This window comes from Drosophila persimilis, unplaced genomic scaffold, assembly GCF_003286085.1.
Source record: "Drosophila persimilis strain 14011-0111.01,24,50 unplaced genomic scaffold, DperRS2 tig00000000-arrow-pilon, whole genome shotgun sequence".
NCBI lineage: Eukaryota > Metazoa > Arthropoda > Insecta > Diptera > Drosophilidae > Drosophila > Drosophila persimilis.
In genome coordinates this window covers 19,688,595-19,714,782 of record NW_020825288.1, presented here as the reverse complement: position 1 = coordinate 19,714,782, position 26,188 = coordinate 19,688,595, and the positions used below count along the sequence as shown (strand labels likewise).

The 26,188-nt window shown below is 44.6% G+C and overlaps 1 protein-coding gene across 1 annotated transcript in view; it reads right to left on the bottom strand.

The window, feature by feature from the left end:
• Positions 1 to 23,172, bottom strand: part of LOC6592001 (acetylcholine receptor subunit alpha-like 1) — a 51,825-nt gene extending 28,653 nt beyond the window's left edge. The window contains exon 1 of the mRNA XM_002016790.2: positions 23,154 to 23,172. The gene's annotated coding sequence lies outside the window, so the exon portion shown is untranslated. The remainder of the gene's footprint in view (positions 1 to 23,153) is intronic.
• Positions 23,173 to 26,188: the final 3,016 nt, after the last annotated feature.

Genomic DNA, 26,188 nt, shown 5'->3' with positions numbered 1-26,188 from the left:
TGTCAGGCACAAAAATTGATAGCCCCCAGTTCGATTTTCAGCACTTGGATGAAACACAGGCATAACAGGCTGTTGAAATGACTTTTACCCATTCTGATAGATGGATATATGGATGGGATAGACGAGCAGCTGAAACTAAGGGAAAAAAAATGCCGACAGCTGCCAGGGCATGTCAATATTTCAGAGGTGCGGCTTCTCATACATTAATCAAATTGCCAATCCTCTGACTCTCTCTCTCTCTCTCTCTCTCTATTGTACTTCTGTCTCTCTCACCTATGTCGAGTGATTTGAGCAGAAATAATTGGTTATACATATATGAGGGAGAGGAGCATTGACCACGAAAGGCCCATCCGCATTCCCACATCCCACTGCCACAGCCAATTTCTGTCGTTTGATATGCACAAAAGATTTATGAGTTAATTAATGTGGCAGAGATCGAGGGGAGAGTACAGCGGAGAAATGGAAGTGCTTCATTGTTGAGTATGATTAATGAGCTTCGCATTTTTCGGTTACTGCCGCCAGGAACCGGAAATGAAACTGTTGCCGCTGTTGCCGCTGTTGCCGCTGTTGCCGCTGTTGGTCTTAGTTTTAAAGTATCAACAAAGTGTGAACTTTACGCTGCATTAGTGGGGTATGCATCAAAGTGGGTCACCCATACACAGAGCCATGCTCTCATCGACAGGAAGAGGAGGAAATGCGGTTGCCAGCAGGCGGCCGACGACGGTGCCGCATCACTTGGTAGTCGTAACTCATTCATAGCTCATAAACGGTGCTAATATTGAGTGTCGATTTTCCACCACACTAGTCCAGGACGTTGCACCAATGTCTCTCTCGTTACCCCCCTCTTTTTGCCACTATACATATACATTATATATATATATATGTATATGTATGTGTGTCTGTGTCTGAACAATGCAGCTGTTTTCCTTTCTTTCTCTATTTTCTGCGACCCGCTTTTTGTCCGGACTGCAACGATGTCGACAATGAGGATGAGGACGTCGATGGCGACGACGACGACGACTACGGCGGCAGCTGCTTCATTACGGAAGCCGAGTATCCTGTTAATAGTTTAACATAAACTGTGGTAAAAAGTGCACGCCACGCCACTCGCCATCAGCTTTATTGATTATAGCAGCTTCTGGGACACTTACACGGTATTTTCCGTGCTGCTGCTGCTGCTGCTGCTGCCGTTGATGCACCGGAAGTTGACATACTTAGAAAATGGCGGCCGCCCTGAAGATGGCTCCCGCTCGCTCGCTACAAGCTGTTTGGTCAATTCATAAAAATTCAATCTCTATGTCCATAGTTTGCAATGAATTTAAAATTAAACTTGAAAAATCACTTCAGCCATGGGTCATTTCCTATCTCTACACAAGCACAAGCACAGACACTAACTGCAGCATCATAATTCTTGTATACTCGTATCTTATCGGCAGCAAAAACTTACAACTGTCCTGTGAAGTAAGGGATTTTCTTGCCCTTACCCATCTGGGGTAGGAGGTATTGAGTGGATGTGGGGAAGGAAAGCATGTTTTAGAGACATAATATATGTATGCCTTCATAGAGTATCAATAGGTTACACAGTTCTTATAGACAGTCACGTCTCTCTCTAATTAGAAAGTATGAAAGAACTGATTCTTCTACTTTCAGAAGAATTGAAACACATACTTAGGATAAAGTACTGCGGGTATTTCTTCATTAAATATATTTAATGTTCTACTTTGAATATTTATTCACAAGAGTATCACCAAGTCGAAGTCCAGTGCTTTGCAAGATATTTTTTTTTGTGCGCCTCTTGCTTTGGACAAAACATAGTCATAAATTTAAATCAAACCATCTGACAGGCGCCCAGAAGCGATTGCAAATGTATCAAAAAAGGGGGACAGGCAGCATTTAAATCTTGGACAACAGATGGCTGCTTAAAAATATATCTTTCTCTATATATTAAAGTAGGTATATATATATACATAGAGAAAATGTACACTGATGATTTATATGCCCTGGCTAAGACGGGGTTTGACTAATTATGTGCGGAGTTTCGGAATGTTGAATTGATTGATTGATTGATTGATGGATTGGCTATGGAATGGGAATATTTTGTTCTCATTATTTGCAGGAATTGATATTGTAAAACAGATGTTTCCGCTCCCACTTCATTGTTATTTAATTAGGCTCGATATCGGGGTCGAAAGTTTGGCGCTTGATTAATGTTTGACCGTCGGATACTGGACTCGTAGGTAGGATGTGAGCGATGTAATCGATAAATGAATAAATGACAGCTAATTAATCCCATAGAAAGCATACACACACACTGGCAATCATTGTTGGGGAAATCAGGACATTTGCAGTCCTTGTGTCATTTTAAATGCAATTTTATTTGCAATAAAAGGGCGAAAAAGTGAGATAAATTAAAAATTCATTAACCCATAAGCGATATAACAGGTGAATCATCGATATCCCGGAAAGTGCAATATACTTCCAATTAAGCAGCAGATCGATTCCTATTTTGGGTACAGGTTTTCTATCAATTGGAGGCCCGGGGCCCAGGCCAACTTTAGTCGAGAGTGAGAGGATTATTGAGTCAACTCAGTTGCCCTCAAGCCGTTTAAACTTATGTAGTTGGGCTCTATGCTGATTGGGTCTGGAGCATTTCGTTGGCATGGCAATGGCAAGCCCTGAATAAAATGGACAACATTCAACGACAGGCAACATCTACTAGACGGGCTTTGCATGGGTGTGGATGTGTGGTCCTAGTCCAATATGGTGTGTGGTGTAGTGTGGTGTGGTGTGGTCTGGTTGGCTCTGACTTATGCATTTGCCACGCATGAATTATTCAAATACTATACTCATGGCGCATGCATAGCTGGTAGCCGGTAGCTGGGAAAAATGCATGCACCCGAAATGAAAACGAGATCCAAAACTCAAACAGCACACAAACTGCAGCCACTCGAACTGGGATTGAGTTCTGATTCTGGGCTGCAACTGCAACTGCAACTGTGGCCCGGATTTCGTTCAGGCTCTTGCTATTTCTGGCTGGATGAGTATGAATCCACCGCAAACTGTAGAGGGTGTGGCGTATATGGCATTCGGAATGGGCCTGAAGTCACACAAACAGGAATACGACATGGTAAAACAGAATTATGATGTGAATACAGTGGTATAAAGTGTAGGCCAAAAGTTTGCCAATCAAAATTTTGCATTTGAATCTGATTTGACGGCCCGGAATTCTGGAAATTCACACAAGCGCATTCTGTAATCTGGCCCACAGTGCACAGCATTCTCGTAGGCCATATTGCAAACAAATAAACGAAATCTTGCAGTGAATAAACAAGCAACCAGAACGCTGAGCCACAGGGGAAGCTACAAAATCGATTACGCAAATACCCACAATACTCCAATTCTGCTTGGCATCGAAGTGCCCCAGGGAACAGCTTCCTAACCTTTCTATTTAGCAGCGTGGAACATGGAAACTATATTATTGAGTAACTTTGAGTTTGAGCCACTGCAAATTGATAAATTGTTGTGCCTGCCTGCCGTCGATGAATTTGCTATATGTTGTTTCGATAATGGCTTATATGACGTGATTGGGCGGAGTACTTTATACAATGGATCTGGGCATATTTGCTCAACTTAATGGCTGAAGAGCAACAGAAGCGCGTAGTTCGATTATTTAATGCAAATCCAATGCATTGTCAATCAGACAGACAGACAGACAGACAGAGTCACCATCTCCCATACCTCACCCCGCATCCGCACTCGACGTAGCAGTTGGCAAAGCGATTTTCAATTTCCAATTTCAAATTTCAATTCTATGCAAAGTAGACGATGACTATCCTATCCTTCACTCAATCTCCTCCTGCTGGTGCTGCTGCTGCTCCTACTGCTCCTGCTCTGCTTTCGCCTCCTCATGGCGAATAAAATGCCTTCTATGTATGGCATCTATTGACACAGAACCCACCCACACCCACACCCACACCTACACCTACACCGACACCCAAACCCACACCAAGAGACCCATAGCGCCAAAGCACTTGAGCAAATACCCGACGAGCCGAGCCAGAGACAATGCCAGAACCCGCAGAGAGTGAGACAGGCGAGACAGACGGTGCACAGGAAGGAGGAGAGGAAAGGAGTTCCGAGTAATGAATTCGCCTCAATTAAGTGGGGAATTTATGGTAATTTCGATGAGTTCTTCAGGAAAAATTTAGTCCGCACTCGTATTATGATAAAAATCAATCACACGCGTGTATGTATACTCGCACTGCGTACAAAAGCGTGAACTATTTTCAAAGTCGAATTTCAAAGCAAACGGAATTGAAGAACATCTCTAGCTTTCGACATTCTCCCCCCCCTACCCCTCTTCCTACCAGCAAATGTAGTTTACTTGCGCTAATAGCATTGAACGAGCTCAAAATCAAAGCCCCCGATATCCAGCTGAGACACTCTCTGCATCCATCCTTCGAATCCACCAATCCACTCCCTTTGGCTCCCTTTGTCGCCGCGTGTCGCAACTGCATTCAATTACTTGATGTGTCTATATGGCAGTTACAATGTCTCCTACTACTACCATCTCCCTGTACGAGTATCTCTTCTTGCCTCTCCTTGCTGTGCGCGCTTAATACAATTGCCATTTTGTAGCAGCAGCAAGCAGAAGCACAGAAAATGGATGAAAATAAGAGCAAAACAATTTGCAAAAGGTATAAAATTGATGGATAAAATGATGCAATGGCATTGGCTTTTCCAGCATCCTTAGCATCAACTACAGGGATCTCAGCGCAGTGATTGTTTATCTGTCACTGCCACGGCTCCCGTCGCCATGGCAGGTGTCTCAACGGCGACATCCCATAAAGGTAGAGGGTGAAATGTATAAATAAATATGAGCACTGAGCCTTGGCTGGGTTTTTGGGCATTTAAAAAACAGTAAACTGGTTTCCGCAGTGAGGGAAAATATATTCTCGCTGCAGGTTGTCATTGAATTTTCAGCATCATTGCATTTCCATGGACGTCTTCCCTGCTCCTATTTTAAAAACTTGCAGACTACTGGTTAACTTTCAAGCACCGGGAAAAATCTAGTTATAATCAGAGGGCTGTTGTCTCACCATAAGCTGGACAAATATTGTATCGATTGACTCACCTGCAAGAAAACAAATACAAAAGGCAATTAGCAAATGATTTGAATTAAGTCAGATCTATAATATGTATAAATAATTTAGATGGAAGCTTATGCTTCTATAAAAGGTGGAAACCAATAGATTTCCTTTCAACAATCGATGCTAGTGTCGAGCAAACTGTTTTATGCTCTTAAGGGATTAGTTGAACAAATGCTCCATGCTTCGAGTAGTAAGCTTCGTATAATCCCGAAACACAAAAGGCTGTAAAGTCAATTGATTGCATCGAAGTTGAATGGCCTTAAAGTCCGCTCACCGTTTTTGGGGACTTAATTGAAAATTTCTGTTTGGCCAAGGAACATGCAACATGACATTTGCGGAAATGAAGTAGAGCTGATGGCAGGGGGGAAAGAAAGCCAAAAACAGCTGCCAGCTGTCACAGACCGAAAAACACTCTCTTGTCACCAATTCAGCAGAAAAAGCGAGAAACTAAGAGAGAGAGAGGGATGCAGAAAAGGTGGAAAGTTTCCACTCATGCGATGGAACCACATGTTGTTCTATTATCATGGGGTAAAAATGTTTGGCGAAACTGCACTTGACCAAAAACTGAGCCTGAATTAGCGACCAACCTTCCACCCTTCACGACCACACCTCACACCCCGTCCGGACTGTTGCTTTCTGTCATAAACTCTAATGTGTGTGTGCAAGTATCTGTGTGTTGTGCGAGCATCTGTGTGGGCAAGAGCGTGTATCTGAGTCTTTGGGAATTTTTTTGTTTTACTTTTGGTGCTTGGTTTTTGTTTATGTTGTTGCTAAAGTGGGTTGGAGGTTGCTGGGGGGCTGTGTGGATGGCTGGATGGGTGGTTAATGGTTATGGCGAGGTGTGGTGTGGTGTGGTGTGGAAAGCACATGGACAGGGGACCGGAGGGGCGCCAGGGCCAGTCTGTTAATAATTCGTTGTCGGTGGGCCTCGGCTTTTTGTGTGTTGTCGCAGCTGCAAAACTCATGCTTTTGATATGGCAGATAAGCCCGGCATAAAATATTTTATTAGCCAGCGACTGCACTCGCCTGTCGGCAGACTGGAACTGGGGCGGGGTCGGTGCTGGGGCGGTCCGAGCGAAAAGTATGGAAAGAGCCCCGACATAATGACGTCGACAGCGCCAGCAGCGCAAAAAACTGCCACTCAACTCAAACACAGAAGAAGCATTTGGTTCGCGTCCTTTTTTTCGGATGCTTAGCCATAAATTTCTTTACAGAAACGGGTATGCCGAGCTCCTAAGAATTGATGGAAATTTAAAGATAATGAACATTTGGGTAGTGTATTCCAGGGTTCGTTGTGCTTCTCCTGCTGCCGCTCTTTCGCTTTCTTTCTTTTTGCGAAAATGAAAATTAATGAATGCGAGCAAATGCTTTTGGCATTGTGCCAGCGAAAGGAAGGCAACATACCAAAGACACTAAATTAAATGTCATATGTCAACTTCTTCCTGCCCTGTCTCTCTCTCTTGTCCCTTCTCTTTCTGTGTCTGTTTGGCTTGTTTTCCAGAGTATGTGTGTGTGCGTTACTTTTTTGTGCCTTTCATTTGCTTGTTTGCTGCATGGGTTTGTCTTTGCCACAGCCATCTGCCATTTGGCTGCCGCACCCATAATGCCGGCTTGATGTATTTTAAATTAGATTTCAATTTTTAACTGCTCCTCACACGGGTGCCAGCCAGCAGAAGCTTCCCCTAGCTTCTAGCCTAATTCAATTGCTTATCCACACCCCCAAAGACTTCAGCGACTGAGAGTTCAATTCGATTATGCCCAGACCAAACAGAAACGTTGCAGGAAGTAAATATTCCCGACTGTGCAATACCCATCACAATAGTACGAGTATACTCACAAAATGTGACCCTAGATACCAAATATGCGAAGGAATAAATGCATACCCTGGCTTGACGGGATACGGCAGAGCCCAGATAGGCTGAGGAGGAGGACAAAGCCCTGCTAAAAGCTTTATAAGTAGTTAGGAAAAAATATTAATTTAATTTGCGGCTTACACTCACGTGTGCCAGGTGTCATCAGCAAACGGTGTTGACTCTCTCAGGTTTTTTCGCCTACCACGCAGCGCGTTAAATTATTTAATGGCTCGTGTCAAAGGTAATAAATGTTCGTGCCGCGAGGAGTACTTTTTTACCTTCTGAATGCCGCAAGGGTTGAGAGGGTGCCCCTGGAGGGTCGAACTGGATTGGTTGCGTGGCAGACAAAAGGAGGTAAGGGCAACAAAAAATGGCTCTTAATGCGCTTAATAGTTCGCGCATCATTAAGTTGAATTGCATGAAAAGCCACCGCTGTACCCGGTTCGCACCGCACCGCACCACACCGCACAGCTCGGCACTCCCACGCGCAAAAAAGAAATATCCTTATGGTTATTTTTTACAAGGTTTCGCTGCGCTTAATTGCAAATCAATATGGCGAGGCCTGGCTCCTGCCTACTGCCCGCAGGCTGCTAATTGCCGCTCGCTTCCTTGGAACTCTCTCTCTCTCACAATTAGGTCTACTTGTGTAAATTTCATTTGAGCCTTTGCTAAGCCTCTGCCTATGAATGGCAGACGTTTCCCTAACATTTCTTTGCCGCAGCCCCTGCCCCTGCCCGTGCAGGGGTGAGTGTGATCTGCTACCAGGCAGTAATTTTCAATTTCCATGCAAAGCAGGCGGCGACTCAAATGAATGCGCCCACTCATTCCCGAAATCCCTCAGCCAGAAATTTGAGGCCTCAAACCGATGGAGTCTATCGCATGTGAGTGCGTTGTATCCTTCGTTCGGGTAAAATAAATATTGTAAATTATACATGAGTTCGGCTGGCCGTTGAAACAGGGCTAGAAAAGGCTAGAACGTAACACTTTCGACTTTGCCGCATGACTTTTGCTTTTACTGCAACGATTTTCATTCGATTTGTGCCATTTCACACTTGGCCATAATGGCCACCGAAGGCGGGAATGGAAATTTTGTCTAGTAACTGTGAGAGAGTGTTGCTGTGTTGTTGTTGGATGCTGCTATGGATGTTGTAAGCAGGATGACTTGAAAGTGCTCCTATGATAATCTTGTAAGGATATAGACTCAAATTCATGGTAAATATATAAATGTAGTTGACAATCTGACCACAGCCATTTCAAGTTGCTCACCAACATTCGTAGATCCTTTGGCAGCCCCGTCCGTAAAGAGTTAAGCTCTGTAAAATTGTAGCTGAAATATGGGTTTAAAGCAACATTCAGTCCATTTCCCCAGTTGGATGACAATACAGTTCCAGTTCCAGTGCCAGTTCCTGTTCCTCTTCCTGTTCCCATTACCCGCCTCCTGCCACGTGTATAACTTATTTATAAGGCTTTTACGCACAAATACACAAAAATGTAAAGGCAGCAGCGGGCGGCTAGAGAGAGACAGAGAGGGCCACAAACAGAACAGAGCTGGAGCTGAAAAAGCGTACACAATACGAATGGCAGGCAGGAGTCGACTGAGTACATGGTCCTGGTCCTGGCCCGTGTCCGGGTCCGAGTCTGAGTTCTGGTTTTGTTACTTTAACCCGCTTTCAGCAGAGAATCTGCAAATGGACTTGGCGAAAGCGAAACTTGTCCTTTGTGTGCGCTTTACACATGTTATCGGAGAGGAGAGCATAGGAGCGGGGTTCGGGTTCGGTTCCTCTGCGAGTAGATGCCATGGCTCCCTTGTAGTTATGGAGTGGCAAGGGATGCCCAAGATAATTGCGTCTTTGTGTGCAGAGGTACATACTTATACATATTCTCGTAAATACGTGTATGTGTGTACATACATGTGGAGTATCGGCCGACTGTCAGCTTTTGTGTGTGGCAATGAAAAGGCCCTGGCAGCCATTAAAAATGTAAAATAGGAAACAACAGGAGGGGCACAACGAATACTAATATTTTTTTACGACTAAGCATTCTGCAAATTTGTACATCTATGACATAAGCATACATATATATAAATTCCATTTTCGGCTTTCAAGGGTTAAGCGAAGAGCGAGCGAAAATAACTTTGGCAGAAATGTTCGTTATTCCTGCGATGGCGATGGCGACATCGACATCTATTGTAAATTATTTTTCCACCATAAAGCAGCTTAAATAAATTCGTAATTATTTTAAATGTGCCCGGGTGGCCACGCCCCCATTTCGCTTGCGAAACTTTCGTCCAAAGTTTTCCATCCTTGCTCATTAAGTAGCACAATTTCTGTTTTCTTTTGCAAGTTTTCCCCTGGTCCTGGTCCGATCTCGGGCGGAGCGGAAGGAGCAACGCGAAAGGAAAATGGGGACAGGAATGGGCACCGGGGGTTGGAGGTGCCTGAAGTGGCGTCGCATCACACGCCAAGTAATTATGAATATTTTAACGAACTTTTGCCACAGGCAGCGGCAAATCAAAATATTTCATTCGGCTGCACAAAAGTTAGAGCGAAAAACAATTTCGTCTAAAAATAGAAAGAGAAAGTCGAGGAGCACAAAAAAAATATAATTAAAACTGCATCAGATATAGTACGCCCAGATAAATCATCTTGAATTAAGCACATTTTTTGGGGTTTTTAACTAATTTATTAAGCAAAAGTTGGATAGTTTTTCGCACGCGAAAAGAAAGGAATGGAAACTTTCTTGGCTTTCAGATGCTCAGATTGAATATGAAATATCATAAGAAATCCAAGTTTTTTCTGCTGCTATAAAACTTCTAAGTAATCAAAATAAATTTTTAAGGCGTATTATGAACCTACTACTCTCATTGAAGCTACTTTGGTTCGGCCCCAACCCACTCGATTAACTTACACACACTGCACTGCGTATACGCAATCAATCCGAGTGCTATATGCCAATCAACTCGAAATGGAGGACCATCAGCCTCGGCCTCGGCTAGAGCTAGGGCTGCGTTAGGCTGGCGGCTGGGTCCGACTTTTGTTTGGGTGCATAAATTGATTTGGGGGGCTTAAAGCCAATTAAGCGACCAGTCGATGCAGGATGGCCACTGCTGGTGCCACTGCCACTGCCACTGCCACATCTCTGAAAATTCCACTCAACTTGCGGCCGAAGTTGCGGCTTTGTTTGGGGAAAGTTTTGGATACGGCTAAGAGGCATATCCTTTGTCCCATGCCAGTTGCAGCATCCTGCAAGTCCTGCAAGTCGCCTTGACCGGATTGTGTGGTCAAGACCGAAAGTTACAGCCAGGCTAATTATCATAAAAATAATAGCGCCTTGGCGATCTTAATTGAATTTTCAACCACAATGCAGCCAGCGACTTCATCTCTTGCCAACAGCAGCAGCAGCAGGTGCAGCCAAAGATAAAAAATCCTGAGCTGAGACACAAACACCTGAGAACAGGAGGGATGCCAGTAGCCAGCTCAAGGCTGGGGATTGGATGGTTTTTCACTTCGCATAATTATAACGAGACTGTTTATTTTACTCTGACATATTCGAGGAGACAAAAGGAGCGACTTGCTCTGCCGCTTAATTTATGCAGAATTTCAATGAATCGACTTGGGGCACTTGGCTTTGGATCTTTGCGCGGCTTTTCCGCCTCTGAGTTGCATAGATTAGCATAAAATCATCAGCGACCACACCACACCCCCCTTCCCTGGGGCAAAAGTCATTTTGGTTTTCAATTAAAAGCGTTCTCTGGCAGCAGTCCCATCCGGCCATACATCAGCCAGGGCGCCGCGTAACTCACCTGCATCATCAATCTAACACCAAAGTCGGGTTCGGGTACGGGGCGTGTTCGGGTTCGAGTTCTGGCACGGGACCCACATGTACGATATACCCCTCTATATCTCTCGTACTCGTAAAATGCGCGGGCCAAAAGGAAAACAGGAAACGTGGTGCTTATAAATTTGCAAGGACATGGCAGGTCTGACTAAGTCCGGGCTCGTAATTCTTTGTACTGGCTCACAACAAACACTGGCCAGCAAAAATGCGATGGCATTGGGTATTCTGATTTGTGTTATCCTCCCAATGCGGATCCTTCGGTGCGGTTCAATGCCCGAAGCTTGTGTTGGCTTGTGTAAGTAATTGCTGGGGGGGAAACTACACGGGGAGTCATTCATTCATTTGCCCCATCATAGCGTGATTTGTTTGTGTGCAAGTGCGGGAGATTTATGCATGTATCCGTCGAAAGGCAGGAGCTGTTCCAAGAGCAATAAAACTAATTATGAAAGTTTACCTGGCTGGGTGAACGAACGAACGAGCGAACAAGGACGGGGACAGGGCCAGGGCCAGGGGCAGGGGTAACATCGAGTGGCACGTGCAACAGAGGCCACATCAGAGTGCTTCTTCGTTACTCCAGAAAACCAGATAATAATCATAACATTAATTAATGGAATAACCAGAAGGTTTCCGCCCTTTGTTTCTTCTTTTGTGTTTGCGTATTTATACTTTTATTTATATTTTATTACATGTATTTTTTGTTTCATTAAAATTAGTCCGGAATGTTATTGTTGTGGCGTCCCAGAAGTGGGATGAAAAGGCGCGCCCATCTGTCCGACAAAAAGAGGAACAGATTGTGTGTTTTGTGACCATTAAATTGCGCCATTTATATACCCCCAAATGGCCATGGATATTGTAGCTTTTTTGATTGCAGTGCAAATTCAAGTTTAAATTTCATTTTCATGGAAATAAATTGGGTTCAGGACAAGGGGAATATGCTGAGCCTGATCTGATACGCTTAAACGGCGGAGACCAAGCTTCAGCCGTCTCTCGGCCTGGTTGGTCCCCAGCCCAGCACTACTACCATTCCAATTTGAAAATAATATTTGATTCTTTATGATTATGTGTTTTCTGGCTTCCATTTGATATTGCTCATTTTTTTGCTTCCTTTCCTGGCTAGTATTGTAGTAGTTGCGTGCCATCATAAATAGTATGTCTGTCTTTATTTTTACACAGAGAGAAGCTTATAAGATTTATGCGTCCAGTCGCACACATACACGCACGCACACAAGGACAGAGGAAACTTTATTTCCTTGAGACCACACTTTCCGGTTGCCCCCAGCACTGGGAGCCGTATATGACATAACATTGATTGAGTTGGGCAGGGGACGAGCAGGGCAGGTGGGACATGCAAGCAAGTGAAGCTATTTGCAGATACTCGTATCTAATATGCAAACTGACAACTTAAGTACGCACATAAACGAAATCTAAGACAGGCATAGACAACGCTCAACACATTCAAGCAAACAAATATACACACAAGCTCAGACAGAGGGACGGAGAGAGAGTCACATAGGGAGTCAAATATTACACACACTTGGCCCCCAGGACAGACCCCACCACTGTATCCGACTCCACTCCACTGCCATTCATTCCATGCTGCTTCAAATGACAAGTTAATCATTTATTAACGTTGACATGTCATTGCTCAAGTATTTATTTACTGCCTGCCTGTGGCAACTACCCTCATGCAGCCCCACACCTTTACAGGTTTTAGTGGGCTTTGGCCCATTACCTTTCGTGAATATCTGTGCACGGAATCCCATTCAACATTCACCTGGATGCGGATGCAGCGGGTAAATTGCCTAACAAAAGAAGATTCAAAAACATGCAATATCGTTAGGTTAAAGGCAGTGAGCAGTGAGCAGTGAGCAGCTGCAAAATTATTTATAATAAACATAATAAACAGGCGACAGCTGTTGCCAATGCCTGCGTCACGAAAGTGCGCCAGGGCGTGGCAATGGCGGTTTTTGGGGTGTCGGTTACCCGATGACAGCGCAAAAGGCAGCCAAAATGTCTAATCCTTGAGACATTTTCAGCTTAATTACGTGTTTACCACGCTCTCCAGGACACGCCCGTACCAGGACCAGGTCCTAGCTTCAGGTGGGTTCTGCCTGAGCTTAGTTTTGTTTCCCTCTCGTTTTCCCTCTGCCACATACACGCACGCACATCAACAGAACAATGGAGTGAAGTGGTTGGCAACGCACCGAAAAGTATGCTACACATTTTATACTTTCCCACATATTTCCAGCACACAGCAAAACATTTCTGACGGTTTTTGTGCAGAGCAAAATGTAAAATATTTTATGGTGTATCCGAAAAAAGAAACGATGATGAAACGTTGGGGATGAACAGAAGAGGAAGGGCTAGAAGATGAGAAAAAAATACCAATCAGAGTGACTGTTAGCTGAACTCGTGCTTATCGTCAAGTTTTTGATTTGCTTTAAACTTTCCTTTCACTCTGCTTCACTTCTGCTCTCTCACTCTGGGCCTTTCGTGTGGGGCAAGATGAACTGGGCTTTCTTTTGAGGCAGGCCCATCCATGCTGCGTGTCCTGGCATCCTTTTATTCTCCTTTCTCATTTAGGCGCCTGTCGCGGCTCAATTATATACATTTTTATGTGGCCCCAAAACGAAAAATTTATGCGAACGTTCGTTTCTGTTGTTTGCACAAGAAAAACGTGGCCAAAGCCCTCCTCCTTCTGCTCCTTCTGCTCCTTTGGTGCTGTGCTGGTTTTTGCTTTTGCTTAACAAGTGGGGCGTGAACATGTCCTGCCCTGGATCCTGGTCGTGGGTCAGGACACCACTTAGGCCGTGGGTCTCGCTGGAATCATGTTTTCCCCGTTCGTTCTCTTGCACGAAATATTCCATCTTATTAATAGTTTTCCCATCGACATAGAAGCAATAAAGTATTATACAACAAACATACATACATATTTTATACACGCTTTGGTAAACTGAAAAATATAATCATATTTCGTGGGGGCTTTCAAAAATAAATACGGGGAACTTGAACCAATAATTAACATGATTTCTGAGATGAAATTTCCCCTGCTGTCGTACTTTTAGAAAGTTTGCAAAACTTTCTTTAGAGGAAAAACTCTTTCCCCATTCGTTTCGCTTTACTGGCTTTGGCTGTCGTGTTTTATTCTGCCCTTGACTGATATTATGCCGGAGGGATTACTTTGATGGCAGCCCATGAATTACAGCCCCGCACACACACACACACAGACATCGCACATACATATGGAGCCAACTCCTGCTCGTACTGTCAGACACATAAAACTACAAATGTACACACATATCGATGGCTGGCAGAAAGGTGCTGTACTGCTGCTGCTGCTGCATTCAATATATCAAGTTGGGACTAGGCTGGCGCAAAAGTTTTATTACCCCCTGCTATGAAAAATTTCGCATTCTTGTTGTTGCTGTTGCTTAGGCCAAAAGATGGGTTTTATCCTTAGAGCAAAGTCAATGAATTGATTGATGTATGCCTCGTGGTTCTGGTTGGGAAACAAACCGCGTTGAATTGAACCTAACCGAACCGAGCCGATCCTAAAGGCAACATTGGAGTAAAATGGGAATAAAAAGGGAAACCGGAAGAGTCAGAGCCCCTTTTTCCAGTCACTCACACATGCACATAAATTACACTTTTACGCTGACATTTTACTATTTCGCAGCCAGCGTCTGCCTTTTCATTTTTGGAGGCAAACGCACTAAAAAACCAAAGCTAATAGCCGTGAGTGCCGAGCAACTTGGCTTCCGTCGAATTTGCCACACTCGCCACAAGTCCGCACACACACGCAACACACACATATGCAGCAGGGAGCAGGGATCATGGAGCAGGGTGCTGGGTGCTGGGGATGTTGGAATGTTGGCATAAACTACAAGATTTTATGTTCTATTTGCTGCTTTTACTGCTGCTTTCTCTACTTTTGGCTTGGCTGGGTCAAAACTTCAAACAAGCTGAAAATTAATTTAATGTGCAATTTCCATAGGGGCACGGAAGAGAAGGAGAACGGAAAAAATGATTGTAAACGGCAAAAGTCATTGGGGCAAGCAAATGAAAATGTAAACTTAAGTGGCACACACACGCATTTTTTTCAACCACTTTATGTACAGGGAAAAAGGGAGGAAAAATAAGAGGAAAGGCGGAAAAAAGAGGAGAAAAAGTAAACGAAAGCCGAACAAGCGGCAAACAAACAAGCTAGAGCGAAAAAAAAGCAACGGACTGGGCCCGAGAGTCTCGACTCTGTTGCTCTCGGCTCTCTCCATATTTTATTTAACATTCTCTCTACGAGCCCTCGACACACATTCAGCGCTAGTTTCGGCCACCATTAATTGGATGTGCCAGTTGCAATGGCCGCCACTATGGCAATGGCAACGGCCACGGCAACGGCAATAGCAAACCCCACCCCACCGCATTCAAGCGGGCCTTCAATTAAATTCAAATTAAGGCTGGCCCTAAGCCCAGAACAGATGGGCAGAGATTTGGGGCGCCACATATACGGCCAGATATGTAAGCGACTTAAATGATGCCCCAATGACGTCGCATAAATATTTCGTTATGGCCCATCTGCGAGAAAAGGGAAAAAACCAGAAAGAGCCACGGCAAAAAAAAGAAAAAAACAGCAATCGAAATGTGGCAGCAAATCGATGCCAGACCACGCCGCACCGCCGCTCCACATGGCGTATGCGTAACGCAAACACGGCAAAGGGCAGGCGAACAATTTACCATTGTTCCAAGTGTTATTTATGGTCTTGCGATAGCACCACAGTGTACTCTGGATTTAAGGTCAATGGAGTCGCAGATCTTTAACCACCTGACTGATTTCACATGAACCGTACGCAAGTACAATCCATCGATGATGGAGATCTACTGATCAATTATAGGAGAAAATAACCATAAATCAAAGGCATATCATATCATACTGGTATCTTGGTGTACATCCAGTTCCAGCATCCATTTCAGCATATTCAATTGACTTTCATTCGCATTGATTTCGCGCCCTCCGGTACTTCAACCAACGACAGTTGCCAGTTCTTTTGGCAAAGCCAACTTCCGTCTGGTTAACCCCCTTGTGGAGCAGCAGCATCGGAATCAGAGGCATCGACATCGACTCGTTACATGCGCCACACACCACGCAGCGCACACACATGGATTGTGGTTGCTCTGGCTCTCTCCTCCACATTATTCGATTCTTATTGTAATCGTATGAATATATTTCTCGCATTATAATGCTCAGGCAGAGCTTCAGTGGCTTTTTCCTGCGCAGTCGTTGACTTTTTGCATTTTAAATATGTGTGAATCCCCGCTCTGTTCTCTTGTAAGCTTCACTGTGCCTGTGTGTGTGTGCGTTCAATAATTTCCGGCACGGCATTTTGAGTTGGGTACGGCATACCGTACCCATACAGTGCGTGGCCTGGCCTGACTCTGGCGCCGTTGCCAAATAGAGTGTAACGTCTGTATCCGTGTTTGTATGTGAAGGCGCCATCAACTTGAAAAAGTGTCAGCAACCAAAGCCTTAAATCTCTGCCTGCCACTTTGTGTGTCCCATTCTATATCCCTGTGTGTATGTGTATGTGTGTGTGTATGTGTGTATAATACACACCTCTTCCTGCCGTTACCGCTGCCAGAAAATCGCATTTGTATCACTGCATTTGGCATTTTCTTCTTTTTTCCGCTCCCTGTGCTTCGGCAATTTCTGCCGCCTAACAAACCGGAAGGAAGTAAGTTTTTAAACGCAGCCAGCCAGGCCCAGATCGCACAGTTTCCAGTTTCCAGATCCTAGCTCCCAGTTGCTGACTCGCCTGTGGGCACGGGCACGGGCATGGGCATGAGGCTGTGATGCTGACTGCGGTTACACCCCCATCCACAACCTCTCCTTTCTTCGCTCCCTCCTTCTCGCTGTGGAGGCAAGACAGTTTATTACGTTGCACGCGCGAATTGCACTGCTTCCAGTCAACGAACTGAAATCAGCCAGCCCCAAAGTGAATTCAGCGAAATTGGCCAGTGAATCCAACTGGAGCGGCAGCTTAAAGGAGGAGAGGAGCTCGCGAAGGGAAGGTTGGATTTTAAATGGGGCGATCCGACGAGAGTTTTCCAACCATTTAGTTTATAAATTTACCTTTTAGGCGACCATTTTCCCCGATACGTCAGCGGCAAGTCTTTGTCTTGGGCACCGAGTAAGCCAAGAGGCAGTTAAGCTTTAACCGTTTTTGTGAAAACTTTCCTTGCGAACGGTCTTTGGGAACATTTTTGCCTCACAATTTGGCAGCTTGGCTTCCACCACTAAACTTGTTGGTCTTCATTTGCCGATGGAAACTTTTCCCCTACCCCCCACGAATAGGTGGGCTGTGTGGCGATTCCCAACCCTCAAAACGAGCTCAACTCATTACATAAAATTTTCCCCTTCACTGTCGCAATGCTCCGTGGTCCATGCTCCGTTCCCATTCTCCCCTAGTGAGCAAATTGCTACCCTTCGAGTCATTTAAATTAAATACACTTTAAACTAAAGGCTTAAGGTGGAGATTCATGGCAATTGGCAAATGGAAATGGAAATGGACAGATATCTAAAGGTTTCTCAGTCAAATATCCTAGCCAAAATCATTTGAATGACTGTGACTCTGCTTCTAGTATGGCTGGTGCTGCTGCTGTGACTGTGACTGGGGCGAAAGATATATTTTACATATAACGAGGGTTCCCGTCCATTTTCTTGTCGTTCTTGTTGGCGTTGCTGTTGCTGTTGGCCGACCCGGAGCCCGAGGAAATTAAAGTGGTTTTCTTTTTGGATTTGGGGGTTGGCTTTTGTATATCTATATAACTCGTTGCGGCTGTGTGTGTGGGTGAGCGAGAGCGAGAGCGGGTGCGGGTGCGGGTGCGGATGCGGATGCGGATGAATGCGAGTGAGTATGAGTGTCTCTGAGTACAATATTTCGGAAATTACTTTGCACTGCTGGTGGTGGTTGGTGTGGCAACTTTGACACCGCACCTGACTCTGGCTTTGAAGTTTTCCGCGTTCTACCTGCACCCAAAACCCAAACAATACCAACAACAACAACAAGCAACACAAAATGATGGCCAAAAACGTACCAAAGAAGCAGAGAATATAAACTTCCGTTTTGCCGACATTTGGCAAATTGACATTTTTATTTTTGGCACACAATACTTTTTTCACTTGTTTCTGGGATTTCAGGGATTTCGTATTCAGTTTCACCGTCGTCTCTCCCAAAAAAAATATCTCGTGTAAATGAATACTCGTAGCGGCCTTTTGTCCGGCAACAGCGGCAGGGAAAACACAAGAAAAACCCAAAAAAGAAAAAAAACAAAGAAAAATCCAATGGAAATTTGAAAGAGGTTTTGGCTCCTTTTTTCGTGTTGCTGGTCCTGGTCCTTCCTTAGCCTTTGTCTTTGGTGCGTGTGCCTATTACGAGTACTTCTTTTTGGCCCTGCTCCTTTGCCCCATTCATTCGGCTCCATTTTTTTGTTTTCTGTGTGTGTATTCTGTATTCAGGCTGGCGCCATTTTGGCTGCCTGAAAAGTGTTGAATAAAAGCGTCTTGAGCCTATTATGGCCATAGCCTATATTTGGATGTGTGTCTGAAAGCTGCCTCTAGTGTTATCGTGCAATTTTCGCTCCTTCCTACTCCCCTTCCTCCCATCCATGACTTGCTTAACTTGACAAAAAAGCGTTTCCCGAGATTGGGCTGACGGACTAAAAAACCTGACACACACTTCCACACACTTTGGTATAATTTGGCCCTGATGCCACTTAATTCCTCTGCTTCAGGAAGATTGGAAACAAGGAAATCTTAAGTGACGAAAATCTGGCATAGGATGAGATAATGAACAAAGAGGATGCATAGAAGTTCTGTTTGGAGCATGGTTCTGGCTATAAGCTTATTGTCAATGGCATGGCATAAGTTCTATTAACAATCCTCATATACGTGCGTCATAGGTTCTCTCGAAATGTAATAAAATAAAAAGTTATATTAAACTATTTTTACTAATTATCTTGTCATACATTGAAGAGTCTTCACCTAAGTTTTTAAAGTAATGTGCAAATATTTGTTTTAAATAAAATTCATATTTTAAATAGAAAATTTATATATTGAAATTAGATACTTTACAAAATAAATCAAATATATTTCCTACATATTTAATATCATATATTTATTTTAAAGTGTATTCTATTTAGATTAAATAGATTTATGCGGCCCTAAGAACACTTTTTTAATACATCTATATTTAAATAAAACTGAATTCTATTGAATCACAATTTTTGTATTTAAAAACCGAATATTTAATTTAAATATGGCTGTTTTTCTTTTTACTCGGCCGTTTTTCAATGTCTTCAATCATAAATTAAAATAAATATTCTTTATATATTTAGATAATCTTATTTATTATATTTTAAAGCACTTCACATTGAGTTTCTTAATGTCCCATACTGGGTCATACTGATCATTAAAAGAGCTCTTCTTCGGATGGCTGTCGCTTGCATAATACGAATACATGGGAATCATAAATATCGAGCCAACGGGTGGAGCAGCCACCCACAAAAGTTCCACTTAGAGTCACCCGATGGTAGTTTTATTTTGGTTTAAGCATGGAAATATATATGGATGTGCTTTGAATGTGACTGTTGTCCAATATGACACACATACCCATACTCGTCTAAGTTTTAATAGATATACACATAAAAGTTTTCACAATACATTTCTTTCGCCATTTTTCAGTTTTTTTTAGTTTTGTTATTGTTTTTTCCACAAGTTTCTCAATATGCGGAGAGACGGAAAGCTGTATGGATGTCCTTTTGTTGGCTGCATACATCTACATACTCGTACATCTGAGTATTTGCGTATAATTTTACAATGTCATTCAAATTCAGGCAACATCAATAAAATCCTGAATCGCTCCCTAAATATATGTATGCATATACTTACGAGGATATATAATATTTCGCTTCACAAATGAAGCGAGAAGAAGGGTAAAAAGTAAGCTAGTTCTGGCCAAAGTGTTCAGCGATATGCGAAAATTGCATGCAAAAAAACGAACTGAAGGAAGAGGAAAAACGTCAGTGAGGATTTTCGAGACGCACATCATGCATATGGGAAATGGCGCAACATTTTATAGCGCCAACTAAAAGAAAAGGGCGGAGATGAGTTTACTGTGGGGGCAAGCGAGGGGTCGCAGTAAGGACAAAACTTGTAGTTGATATGGCACGAAGCGGCCATATAGCCCCGACAGCCAGTTCCCAGAGAGTTCAAGTTCTTAGATTAACTGCCAAGCAAAAAAAAAAAAAAAACAAAAAGAGAACAGAAAAGAAAATGGCGCAAGAGGACCGGACATCGACGGAAGTCTGGTTGTCCTTGTCATCATTTGGTGCGAGCAAAAAGAGAATTTTTTGGCAGAATGCGAAAAACAAGTAAACGGAATTTGACAAACAATTTCAATAAATTTCTGCAAATAACTGACAGAGACGGCGAACTGAAAGGGAAGCAGCCGTATATAGGGAGACAGACAGAGAGGACAAAATGGCGGCCGAGGAGTTCAAAACGAAATTAAGCAGAGAGATGCTGGGAACCGAATCCAGATGAAGACGAGGCAGCAGGCCAGGCAAGCGGAAGGGATAACAAGTCGAATGTTGCGTTGACAATATTAGTTGATGTTCTGCACACACACACAAACACACAGTTCACACACAGATACAGACAGGGACTGGCACATAGCAAATGTTATTTCAAGACGAGCCGAAGCGTTGGAAAGGAAGGAAAGAGAATCGGAGTGGAATGGTTGCCATGTCATAATGTAGTTCATTGGTTTGCCTGTCAGCTGTCAGTATGTAAGCCGCTCGTCCCAGCGCTTTTCCCTCTCTCTCTCTCTCTCTCTCTCTCTCTCTCCCTCTCTCTCTCTCGACAGTTGTTGACCAATCTTGCTCTTCTTCATCATTTTCTGCTCAGCGAACTTCCTGCGTTCGTTAGACATGATGGCCTGCCGGTCTAAGGCTAAGGCTAAGGCCCATCTGCTTGCCCGCTTGCCGCTCGTTGGAATGTCATGACATGTCAACATTTAACACTTTGTCCCAGACCTTCCTCCCAATTTTACTCTTCCTCCTGTTCGTGGCAAACTTTTCCTGTTTCACTCAAATATTTTTGTCTCTTTTCTGTGTTTTTTTCCCCCTCTGCTACGACAAAAATTTGTCATACGAGGAAAATGTTATCGAAAGCATATTACTCGGAAATTCTTCTACTCTGTGTATGAACTCTCAGAGCATCGAAGTGGCTTATGAATTACGAGTACATTGCATAAGAGATGAAAGATATCAGAGAAGAGGAAGATAGAAGATACGATAGAAGATTGGATTGTGGCTGGGTGGGGCGTATAATTCGAATTTGGGGGAATGAATACTGATAAAAAGGGAAGCGACGCAAACGTGAAAATATTTAACCCGAAATCATCTCTCTTTTATCGATGCCAATATTTCTATCGTTTGATTCTAGTTCTATTTATACATTGAACTGGCTCCGATGTCAGTGGAGACGCCTTTGGCAACTCGTCGAAGCAATTTCTTGACTCTCTCTCTCTCTCTTGACATGCTGACTGCAATCAGAGATCAAACTAGCCAGAGGCAGTGGCATGGCACTCCACTTGATTGGCAATAATAATCGCTGTGTTCCTGGACCCCGGGCGGCCCCAAATCTGCCTCGAGTGAGACGCAATCACAGAGGCAGATAGGACTACAATCCGAAGGTTTGAACTACACAAAAACTCACAAAACTTGGAGTTCGCCTATAAAAAAGTTGAATATTTTTCTATGACGCACACACACACACACACACACACACACACACACACATAGACGTACACCCGTTGTTAAACATAATTATGGCACGGGTCGTCCCTCAAATCATATAAAAATTTATATCTCAAATGCTGATGATGGCGATGTCAACGACGACGACAACGTTGGGGGGATATTATGCATGGTTTATTTTTTACTACGCCGCAAGAGCAGCAGCAACAGCAGCACCAGCTACAGCTACAGCTACAGCTCCTCTAGCAACAACAGCGACGTGAGTTTGGCATCTATTTTTATGTGACGTTACATTTTTATGAGCGCCTAATAGTATGCAATGTATATTACGTATACGAGCCGTTTTCCGTAGTGTCAAGGTGTAGGTGGGCGCACGGCTCTGCTCAGGGACCCGACTCCCTTTCTGGCTCTAGCTCTGAATCTGGCCCCGGCCCCGGCCCCGGTGCTAAAATTAAACCAGACGTGGCTTTCGTCTCAGCCCGTCCCGCACAGCAACACGTGCACTTTGGACTATTGTTGCTTTTGTTGTTGCTGCTGCTGCTGCTGCTGCTGAACGCGAAAATCACAATTTTCCCTGCAGTACAATTTGTCAGGGGCTTTCGTTCGCTGCCGTGGCTGTCGTTTTTAGTTGCAGTCTCTACAATGACAATGCTGACAGTCAAAGGCAAGAGCTGCGCTCCAGCTCCGTTTTTGGGCCTGTGGTTTGTCAGCGACAACAGCACTGCTATTATCCTTTTATGCATTTTAATTTCCAACAAACCACAGCTACAGATACAGATACACAAATACATACAGACACATATACGGGCACTAGCAGCAGTAGACTGAACCACGTGCGTGGCTGCCGCAGCCAGCACCCGTGGGTGCTTTTTCCGAGTGTATTTGTGTATGGCGATCATAAAAGCATCGCATTAGAAATTATACGACTGTCGGTGGCAAGCACACAGATACATTGGGAAACTCTGTGAGAATTTGTGAGTGTGTGGTGTGCCTGTGCCTGTGCGCGTGCGGGTGTGCTGGGGAATTCATTAGCACAAACCCAAGGCAAGAGAGTGCGGGTGCGGGTGCTGGTGCGCGCTGAAAGTTGGCACACGTCACGCTGTCGCAACTTTAAAGTGCCTGTTCTTGCCCCCACATTCCCCATCCTCACAGGCCCTTGCATGCCCCCTGCGTGTGCTTATCATAAATTCATATGTATGCCGGGCGGCTGTACGACTGTTTTATTAACATTTTGGGTGCATTAACCTGACAGCTAATGGGCAGACAGAGCGACAGCCCGACAGCCCCACAGCCCCGCAGCCCGAGAGCACAGATTTTGCAGTTGCCCCCGGGCTGGTGTTAGATTGAAGCGAGAGATCACGTTCTGGGAAGTGACTTGTAAAGATGGTATAATTGAGTATGTTGTGGGGAGCTATATAGTGGGTACATTTCATAGGAAAGTCGCTGAGGGACTGCTTCCGAAAATTATAAAAAATTATAGCGGGCTTTCTTTTCTACTCACCGTTGCTGCTGAGAGCGTTGCATTGCCTACAAATGACAGGCCGTTGTGGTGCCGGCGTCGCCGTCGACCTGGTTGTTGCTGCTGCTCGTCGTCGCAATGTTGCAGCCGCGCTGTCGGTGCGCCGCCCTCGTCGTCGCCGCCGCCGCCACTGTCGTCGATGAGCTGCTGAGTGGCGAGCAAGGGGCAGCTGCTTGCCACACCCACTACGGCCAACAGGCTGCTGGTGTTGCTGTTGCCACCGCTTTGATTGCTGCTATAGCCGCTGCCGTTGCCGTTGCTCTTTCCGCTGCCGCCGCCTCCGCTGTGACTGTTGTTGGTGCTGCTGCTGCTGCGCCGTCGTCGTCTGCGATGGCGATGGTGTGGATGGTGCTGGCGCTGGCGTTGATTGTGACGACGGCAGCGTTGCTGTTGCGCTGCGGCGTCTATTTTAATGGCAGCAATGGTGCTGCTGTATAGCAGCACGCCACCTGCTCACTTGTATCTACTCTGGGCTCTGGTTGCTCCTGCTACCGGCTGAGTGTTGCTGCTGCTGCTGCTGCCGCTCAATGTTGCTGCTGCTGCTGTAGCTGCTGTTGCCACATGCCTCTAGCTGTTGCTGCGTCAGTTGCTCGTTACCAAAGACAATTCCATGAACATGATGTCGGTTGCTTTCTGTTCTTGGGTTGTTCCCGTGGGCTTGTTTAAATTCCTGATTACGTTTTTGCGTTTTTTTTTTTGTTGCTGGCAGCACTATGTTATTTTGTTGTTCTTGTTTTTCGTTTGAAACAATTCCAGTTAGCAGTCTTGAATGTTGGCATGGCTGCATCAAAAGAGAAATGGGTAAAAAATTAATGAAACCAACACATTCAATTAGCCATGAAGACGGAAGACGATTGGACAGGGCATGGCAGGGCATAGCAGGGCAGCCAAAATGTATGCTACACGAAATGAAATTAACCAAAAATGGCTGCCAAATTGTCGAGAATTCGCCACTTTTTGGTGCTTTGTTGGCACTCGTCCTATCTGGGAGCTGACTAAGGTCGCCATATGAACGGGTGTCTGTGGGTCTGGCACGATTATTGCCATATCTGGTGGCATCAATATGCATATATTACAGACGACGTGGCATGGGGAAGGCGTTCGCATGCGGAAGCGAATTTTGTGTAAATTATAGATTTTTCCTCTGCTGCTGCTGCTGTTGCCCGACAATTTATCGTATTTGAGTTTTGGCTGGCAATGATAATTTATATATGTACGAGTACACCCGGATATGTGTATCTGTATCTGTAACTTGTATCTGCAAGTTGGGCTGTCTGGTCTGGTCTGGGCCACACCCAGTTGACAAATTGCCAGGAGAAAATTAAATATTTTCTGCAGTTTTTAAATTGCCTTTTAAACACTAGCAGCCTCGCATGTGTCCCATTTTGAGAGAACATTTTGTGGGAAAGCGAACACGTTTACAAGGTAATTGATTTCTAGTTAAAGTTCCCTTTCAGAAGAACTCCCAAAAGTGCCAGAAACCATTGTCATCTGGCGTCCAGTTTATTAGTCCTTACCAGTCTTTCAGGAATGGGGAACGGCAATTAGGAGTCACAAAACTGCACGGACGAAAAGTGTGCAGTTGAAAAATTGTGAAATGCAAAAAAGGATCCGAAATGCGAAATGCAAATGACAAAGCCAGAGTAAGTGCATGGGGAAAACGAAGAGAAAAATGTGGGTTGCGTGACGAAAATTGGGAATGGGAAAATGGGGGGATGAAAAGCGCCAGCTACAAATGCAACTCTTAATGAGTGCGCTGACATAAAAATAATTATGAATTAAAACCAAAGTTGTTTAGTTTTTTGTGTTGTAGTTTTTTGTCTGGTTTTTATATATATTCCTTTTTGTTAGCTCATAATTCAAATGCATGTTAAATAAATATAGAAGAGAGGAAATAAATGGAAACAGCAACAGAAATGGGATAGATAGACCCAACGAGAGGGATGGACAGACGGACAGACGGACAGACGGCACAGTTGTCAACGAACTCGCTGGCTGGGATCTGTGCCGGGTTCAGTTTGTTTCATTGTCTCCAGAAATGCGACGTCATCGTCAGACATGGCCGTTGCCATTGCCGTTGCCATCGTACCCATCGTGCCCATCGTCATCGCCATCGCCTGGCGCCCGTTGTCTGTCTGCATTTTCATTTGTGGCGCATAAAGGACAGACCCAGGCAGAAGGCAAAAGAGCTGCCAGCAAATGTCCATCAACAACTACAGCCAATGGCAACTGTGTGCGTGTGTATCTGTGTGTGTCTGCACGAGTACTCGTATCGGTGTGTGTGTGCGGGTAGCATAAAAGAACAGCGAACAGTGAACTGCTCGCAGTAAACAGCCAGTCGGCAGTCGGCAGTCGGCAATGCGGCCAGTGGGATAGGCGGATAGCCAGATAGCAGCGAGATAGCTGGATAGTTAGATAGCAGCGGGGGCTATGTTCTTTTTTAGGTGCAGTCTCGGTCGGCGCTGCGGGTCAGCTAAGTGCAACGTGGCCAACAATGGGCGAGATTCCTCCCCAGAAAAATCCAGTGGCAGGGCGCTCAGAAGTGCCACATAATGCACTCGATTTTCGAGAGTCGGGAGTCCGAGTGTCGTCTGAGTGGTTGGAAGTTTATGCTTAAAGCGCAGATTTAATGCAACAGCACGTTCGGAGCACCCACTACTCTTTGGGGGATCCCCGGCTGAATCTCCAACTAATGAGTTGGCTTAAATATTTAGTTGGTCACAGAGCAGCAGACGCTGAAGCGGAAGCATAAATTGAATTGTGCCAGAGTCGGAGTCGCTGAGGTCCCTGTCCGCCTGTTTGCCTGCTCGCCTGTTTGCCTGGGAAGCAGCAGGAGTCCTTGCAGGAGTACGAAGTACGAGCACGAGTATGCTATAAATTTGGATGGCAAGCGACAAAACAATTTCATGGCAACTGCGACCGCAATCGAATTGCGCTCGGTGACAGATTTCTCAGTTATAAATAACGAGTGCAATTGTTTGACGATGCAGTGAATATACACAACGAATATTTGCGAA